Source organism: Papio anubis, chromosome 6 (assembly GCF_008728515.1).
Source record: "Papio anubis isolate 15944 chromosome 6, Panubis1.0, whole genome shotgun sequence".
Classification (NCBI taxonomy): domain Eukaryota; kingdom Metazoa; phylum Chordata; class Mammalia; order Primates; family Cercopithecidae; genus Papio; species Papio anubis.
This window is the reverse complement of record NC_044981.1, coordinates 41845043-41853281: the sequence shown is the minus strand read 5'-3', so window position 1 is coordinate 41853281 and position 8239 is coordinate 41845043.

The window sequence follows — 8239 nt, the reverse complement described above, 5'->3', positions numbered from 1 at the left end:
GAGTAGCTGCACGCATGCGCACTGCTCTCTGCTTCGGCTAGCCTTTGCACGCAGGCGCGCTGTCGCAGTCGCACCGTTGCGTTTCGGCACGCTTTTGTGGCCTGGCTTGCTTTAAGGATCCATCCCTCCCTTAGTGCAACGTCATTTATAATCTCTCACGTGGAATATTCGCTCCAAACTGTGAAAGCTTACTAGTTGGCGCAAGCATTGCAATCTCCATTTTTTAAAGAGGTGGGGAGCCGCGCACTACGGTAGCGCGCGCCGGTAGTCCCTGCGCGCAGGTAGTGCCTGCCCGCCGGTAGATCCCCAGAGGATGGTCTGAGCCCAGGAGTTCGAGAACAGTCTGAGCAGCATAGAGAGACCCCAGTGCCAGATAGATGGATGGAAATTCAAACATACCTGTCCCACGGACAAATAATGCCGCTTTGAGACACAACCGTTTTCTCTCATTCTAGGGCTGTATGACCTTGGACAAGTTACCTAACCTCTTTGAACCTCAACTTTTTTTTTTTTTTTTTTTGAGACACTGTCTCGCTCTGTCGCCAGGTTGGAGTGCCGTGGCACAATCTCGGTTCACTGCAACCTCCGCTTCCCGGGTTCAAGCGATTCTCCCGCCTCAGCCTCTCGAGTAGCTGGGACTACAGGCGCGCGCAACCATGCCCAGCTGTTTTTTGTTTGTTTTTGTTTTTTGTATTTTTAGTAGAGATGGGGTTTCACCATGTTGGCCAGGATGATCTCGGTCTGTGACCTCGTGATCCGTCCGCCTTGGCCTCCGAAAGTGCTGGGATTACAGGCGTGAGCCGCTGCGCCCCGCCAAGCCTCAACTTCTTTATTTGTACAACAGGGACAATACCAGTACTAAAGTACTGTTGAGAGAGTTGAATAATTAATTTAGCCGGCTTAGGGCAAGTGCTTTGCTTAGGGTAGTCCTCCAGTAAATCTTTTAAGGAAGCAGTGGGAAGAACATAACCTTTATATGGACCTGAGTTTGAATGCTTTTAGCAGAGGGATGTTAGGCAAGTTACTTCTGCATCTTTATTTTATTATCTGTTTGTCAGGCGTGGTGTTGGTATTTCCTTTACATAGGTGTGTACAGTGCTTGAAGAAGAATAGCTAAACAAATAACAATTATGGTTATCCCACTTAATCTCAGTAAGAAGCCCCATATCCCTCAATGTCAAGAATTAAGTTTCCTGTTTTTAAAAACTAAGAGATGCAGGTTTGCATTTCACAATCTTTAGTAATTAATTGAGTCTTGCTACCTGGCCCAGGCTGGTCTTGAACTCCTGGCCTCAAGTGATGCTCTTGCCTTGGCCCCCCAAAGTGCTGGGATTACAGGTGTGAGCCACTGCACCTGGCCAGGCTCCACTTCTAATTTTTTTCTTTTTCTTTTTTTTTTTTTTTTGAGATGGAGTCTGGCTCTTTCGCCCAGGCTGGAGTGCAGTGGCTGTGATCTCGGCTCACTGCAAGCTCCACCTCCTGGGTTCATGCCATTTTCCTGCCTCAGCCTCCAGAGTAGCTGGGACTACAGGCGCCCACCACCACGCCCGGCTAATTTTTTATATTTGTAGTAAAGACGGGGTTTCACCGTGTTAACCAGAATGGTCTCGATCTCCTGATGTCGTGATCCGTCCGCCTCGGCCTCCCAAAGTGCTGGGATTACAGGCGTGAGCCACCGCGCCCGGCCTTCCACTTCTAATTCTAATTCACTTGCTGTTTCCATCACGTCTGCAGTTACTTCCTCCACTGATATCTTGAAGGTCCATCCATGAAGGTTGGAATCAGCTTCTTCCAAACTTCTGTTAATGTTGATATACGTTGTCCTTCTCCCAGGAATCATAAATGTTCTTTTTTTTTTTTTTTTTAAATAGAGACAGGGTCTCACTATGTGGCTTAAGCTGGTTTCAAACTCCTGGCCTCAAGCCATCCTGCCTCAGCCTCCCAAACTGCTGGAATTGCAGACATGAGCCAACATGCCTGGCTCACAGATATTCTTAGTGGCATCTAGAAGGTTATTTTCCAGAGGGTTTTAAATTTACTTTGTCCAGATCCATCAGAGGAATGACTGTCTATGGCAGCTACAGCCTTATGGAATGTATTTCCTAAATAATACTTGGGCCAAGCACAGTGGCTCACACTTCCAATCCTAGCACTTTGGGAGGCCAAGGTGAGAGGATTGCTTGAGGCCAGGAGTTTGAGACCAGCCTGAGCAACATAGCAAGACCTCATCTCTACAGAAATAAAAATAAAAATTAGCTGGGCATGGTGGTGCCCAGCTGTAGTCATTGCTACTCAGGAGGCTGAGGTGGGAGGATGGGTTGAGCCCAGGAGTTTGAGGTTGCAGTGAGCTATGATTGGGCCACTGCACTCTAGCCTGGGCAACAGAGTGAGAACCTGTCTCTAAAATAATACTTGAGGCCAGGTGCAGTGGCTCATGCCTGTAATCCAAGCACTTTGGGAGGTCGAGACAAACAAATCACCTGAGGTCAGGAGTTCAAGACCAGCCTTGCCAATATGGGGAAAACCCAGCTCTACTAAAACTACAAAACTTAGCCAGGCGTGATGGTGTGTACCTGTAATCCCAGCTACTCGGGAGGCTGAGGCAGGAGAATTGCTTGAACCTGAGAAGCAGAGGTTTCAGGGAGCTGAGATCACGCCACTGTACTCCATCCTGGGTGACAGAGCAAGACTTCGTCTTAAAATAATAATAATAATAAAATAATACTCGAAAATTTAAATTATTCCTTGATCCATGGACTGCAGAATGGATGTAGTTTTTTTCTTTTCTTTTCTTTTTTTGTTTTTGAGATGGAGTCTCACTCTGCTGCCCAGGCTGGAGTGCAGTGGCACGATCTCGGCTCACTGCAACCTCCGCCTCTCAGGTTCAAGTGATTCTCCTGCCTCAGCCTCCCGAGTAGCTGGGATTACAGGCGTGGGCCACCACACCTGGCTAATTTTTGTATTTTTAGTAGAGACAGATTTCACCATGTTGGCCAGGCTGATCTCAAACTCTTGACCTCAAGTGATCTGCTGCCTTGGCTTCCCAAAGTGCTGGGATTACAGGCGTGAGTCACTGTGCCCGGCCTGGATGTTGTGTTAACAGGCATAAAAACAACAATCATCTCCTTATACATCTCCATCAGAGCTCCTGAATGATGGGTGCATTGTCAATAAACAGTAATATTTTGAAAGGAATCTTTTTCTGAGAAGTAGTCCTCCAAAGTGGGCTTAAAATATTCAATAGACTGTGTTATAAACAGATGCGCTGTCATCCAGGCTTTGTTATTGCATTTATAGGGCACAGATAAAGTAGATTTGGCTGGGTATGGTGGCTCATGCCTGTAATCCCACCACTTTGGGAGGCTGAGGCAGGCAGATCACTTGGGATCAGGAGTTTGAGACCAGCCTGGCCAACATGGCGAAACCCTCTCTCTACTAAAAGTACCAAAATTAGCTGGGTGTGGTGGTGCGTGCCTGTAATCCCAGCTACTTGAGAAGCTGAGACAGGAGAATTGCTTGAACTGGGAGTTGGAGGTTGCAGAGAGCCGAGATTGCACCACTGCACTCCAGCCTGAGTGACAGAACAAGACTCCATCTCCAAAAAAAAAAAAAAAAAAAAAAAAAGCTTTAAGATAATTCTTGAGAGCCCTACGATTTTCAGAATAGTAAATGAGCATTAATTTAAACTAAAAGTCACCAGTTGCATTAATACCTAACAAGAGAGTCAGCCTGTCCTTTGAAACTTTGAAGCTAGGCGTTGACTTTTCCTCTCTAGCTATGAAAGTCTTAGATGTCATCTTCTTCTGATAGAAAGCTGTTTCATCTACATTCAAAATCTGTTGTTTCAGCCAGGCTTGGTGGTTCATGCCTGTAATCCCAGCACTTTGGGAGGTCAAGGAGGTCGGATCACAAGGTCAGGAGTTCGACACCAGTCTGTCCAACATTGTGAAACCCTATCTCTACTAAAAATACAGAAATCAGCAGGGCTTGGTGGCATGTGTCTGTAATCCCAGCTACTTGGGAGGCTGAGGCAGGAGAATTGCTTGAACCCGGGAGGCTGAGGTTGCAGTGATCCAAGATCATGCCACTGCACTCCAGCCTGGGCGACAGAATGAGACTCCATCTCAAAAAAAAAAAAAGAAAAAAAAAAATCTGTTGTTTCATGTAGCCACCTTCATCAGTGATCGTAGGTAGATCTTCTGGTTAACTGACTGCAGCTTCTGCATCAGCACTTGCTGCTTCACTGGCACTTTTATGTTATAGAGAAGGCTTCTTTCCTTAAACGTCATGAAGCAACCTCTGCTAGCTTCAGACTTTTCATATGCAGCTTCCTCACCTCTCTCAGCCTTCATAGAATTGAAGAGTTAGGGCATTACTCTGGATTAGACTTTGGCTTAAGGGGATGTTGTAGTTGGTTGGGTCCTTATCCAGACCACTAAAATGTTCTCCATATCAGCAATAAGGCTGTTTTGCTTTCTTATCATTTGTGTGTTCAGTGGAATAGCACTTCTAATTTCCTTCAATAAATTTTCCTTTGCATTCACAACTTGCTGTTTGGCCAAGAGGCTTAGTTTCTGACCTATGTTGGCTTTCAACATGCCTTCCTCACTAAGCTTAATCATTTCTAGCTTTTTTTCCCCTCACATTCTCCATCCTAGAAGCTTTTTTCTTCTCTTTTTTTTAAGTGAGAAATGTGCAATTCTTTCTTTCACTTGAAAACTTAGAGGCCATTGTAGAGTTATTTATTTATTTATTTTTGAGATAGAGTCTTGCTCTGTCGCCCAGGCTGCAGTTCAGTGGCACAGTCTCAGCTCACTGCAACCTCCACCTCCTGGGTCCAAGCAATTCTCCTGCCTCAGCCTCTTGAGTAGCTGGGACTACAGGAGTATGCCACCACACTCAGCTATTTTTTGTATTTTTAGTAGAGACATGGTCTCATCACCTTGTCCAGGCTGATCTTAAACTCCTGGCCTCAAGTTATCCACCTGCCTCGGCCTCCCAAAGTGCTGAGATTACAGATGTGAGCCACCCACCTGGTCTCATTTTAGGGTATTCATGGACCTAATTTTAATAGTGGGTGTATCAGGGAATAAGGAGGCTCAGGAAGAGGGAGATAGGGGAACAGCTGGTAGGTGGTGCCATCAGAGAACACATATTTATTAAATTCTCTGTCTTACATAGGTGTGATTTGTGGCATCCCAAAACAATTACAATAGTAACATCAAAGATCACTGATCACAGTGATCACAGATCACTATAACAGACAGAGTGATAATGAAAAGTTTGAAATATTGTGAAAATTACCAAGATGTGATACAGAAACACGAAGTGAGCACAAGCTGTTGGAAAAATGATGCTGATATACTTGCCCAATACCAGGTTGCCACAAACCTTTTATTTGTAAAAAACGTAATCTGCAAAGTGCAATAAAGTGAGATGCAGGTGAATGAGTTATGCCTGATACATTTGAAATTTTTTCACAATAAAGTTTTTTAAAATGGAGATTTGGAAAATATGGAACAGTGTGTCTCAAAGAGTCATCTGTATAGCATTTGCTTTGGAGTCACCTGGGCTACTTATTGAAATGCACATTCCAGGGTCCACTCTAGACCTGCCGAATGAGACTCTCTAGCAGAGGATCCTACAATCTGCAATTGGGCGATTCTTGCACTCAGGTTTAAGCCCCACAGATGTCAAGAGCCTTGCCCAGGATTATAGAACTAGTACGCATCACAGCACATGTTCTAGATCAGAATCAACAATATCCAATCCACTCCCTTAACACAAGGCCTCATGGTCTAAATTGAATCAGGAACCTCCCTCAAGACTTTTTATTTGAACTACTGTCAAGTACTAAAATATATGATTTTACATTAATAACCTTTTGTTTATAATTGCAATACCCTCAGCACTTCTTGCCTGCCACCATGTAAGATGTGCCTTTGCTCCTTCACCTTCCACCATAATTGTGAGGCCTCCCCAGTCATGTGGAATTGTGAGTCCATTAAACCTCTTTTCCTTTATAACTTACCCAGTCTCGGGTATGTCTTGAAAATGTGGAAATAAAGAAAAGTATGAAGAAAAATTTAAAATCCTTAGAGACACAGTTAGCTAACTGCTAAATTTCAAGCAAGAGCCAGCTAGGCGGGAGACATTATTCAGGGGTACCCCAAACAACCCATCACTTTCTGACTGCTTTCACCATCTACCCCTGCAGTGAATCCTGTGCCTACTATTCCTCTTGGCACTGAGAGCAAGGCAGATGGATCCCAAATCATTATTCTTCTCATTAAATCTTTAGATGTGTCTTCTCACTCACAGACACCCTCTTGGCCACACAATTGCACACACAGCAAATGCAGATATGCACATGTGTCCCTGATGTAACTCACAAAATCTAACATTCGTACTCATATATTTTTTAGCCCAGCACAGATGTTTTTTTTCTCTCTGTGCCAAGTTCTATCTTTTCCTTCTTCCACCTACTTTTCCAGGCTTCAGAGCATGTTGGGGCTTTCAGGTCCCCAGTAAGACTTGTAAGTTATATATATCACTCCTGGTCTGGAAAGCCTATAGGCAGGCAGGTTAATTTAAGAGTGCTAGTTTAACCCAAGAAAATAAGAAAGTTAGAAAAAAACGAACCCCCCATTTTTAAATTTTTTTTAAATTTTTTTGAGACGGAGTCTCGCTCTGTTGCCCGGGCTGGAGTGCAGTGTCCGGATCTTAGCTCACTGCAAGCTCCGCCTCCTGGGTTTACGCCATTCTCCTGCCTCAGCCTCCCGAGTAGCTGGGACTACAGGTGCCTGCCACCTCGCCCGGCTAGTTTTTTTTTTTGTATTTTTTAGTAGAGATGGGGTTTCACCGTGTTAGCCAGGATGGTGTCGATCTCTTGACCTCGTGATCCGCCCGTCTCGGCCTCCCAAAGTGCTGGGATTACAGGCTTGAGCCACCGCGCCCGGCCCCTTTTTTTCTTTTGAGTCGGAGTCTCTGTCACCGAGGCTGGAGTACAATGACATGATCTAAGCTCACTGCAACTTCCATCTCCTCGGTTCAAGTGATTCTCCTGCCTCAGCCTCCTGAGTAGCTGGGATTACAGGCATGCGCCACAACACCCAGCCAGCTAAGTTTTGTATTTTTGGTAGATACAGAGTTTCACCATGTTGGCCAGGCTGCTCTCAAACTCCTGACCTCAGGTGATCCACCTGCCTCAGCCTCCCTTTCTCTTCTTAGTGATTAAAAACCATGGCTGTGGCCGGGCGCAGTACCTCACGCCTGTATTCCCAGAACTTTGGGAGGCCAAGGTGGGTGGATCACCTGAGGTCGGGAGTTCGAGACCAGCCTGACCAACATAGAGAAACCCCGCCTCTACTAAAAATACAAAATTAGCCGGACGTGGTGGCACATACTTGTAATCTCAGCTACTCTGGAGGCTGAGGCAGGAGAATGGCTTGAACCCGGAAGGCAGAGGTTTTGGTGAGCTGAGATGGCGCCATTGCAGTGCAGCCTGGGCAATGAGAGCAAAACTCCGTCTCGACGACAACAACAACAACAAAAACAAACAAAAACAAACAAACCATGACTGCCTGGCTGACTGGGTAAGCAGCTCCTTGCGAGTTTTAGCCACTGTACATAAATACACCATCCTACTACAGAGGTCTGTCCTAAAATGTGTGTATGGTTTTGTTGTTGTTATTGTTTTGTTTGGTTTTAGTTTTGGTTTTGGTTTGAGACAGGGTCTTTCTCTGTGCACCCAGGCTGAAGTGTAGTGCCGTGATCATGGCTCATTGCAACCTCCACCTCCTGGGCTCGAGTGATCCTCCTGCCTCAGCCTCCCAAGTATCTGGGACAGTTAAAGTGTGTTTCACTGCATGTATACAGCTGGATGAGGTAAAAAGTATGAGGGATCTAAGAGTCAGAGGACAAGAGGACTTTTTAGAGCGGCCACTTCTGAAAGGAGGGTTAGAGGGACAGATAATGCTTCTGTTAAGGATTCCTCTTCCTCCCTTTCACTCTAAGCTGGTGCTCAGGTAGGGAGGACCCTAGTCCTACCAGCCCTCTGAAGTAGTTGGGAGAGGACGTGGTCCCCTCATTTCCCTTCCTTCCTTCCTTCCTTCCTTCCTTCCTTCCTTCCTTCCTTCCTTCCTTCCTTCCTTCCCTCCTCCCTCCCTCCCTCCCTCCCTCCCTCCCTCCCTCCCTCTCTTCTTTCTTTCTTTCTTTTCTTTTCTTTTCTTTTCTTTCT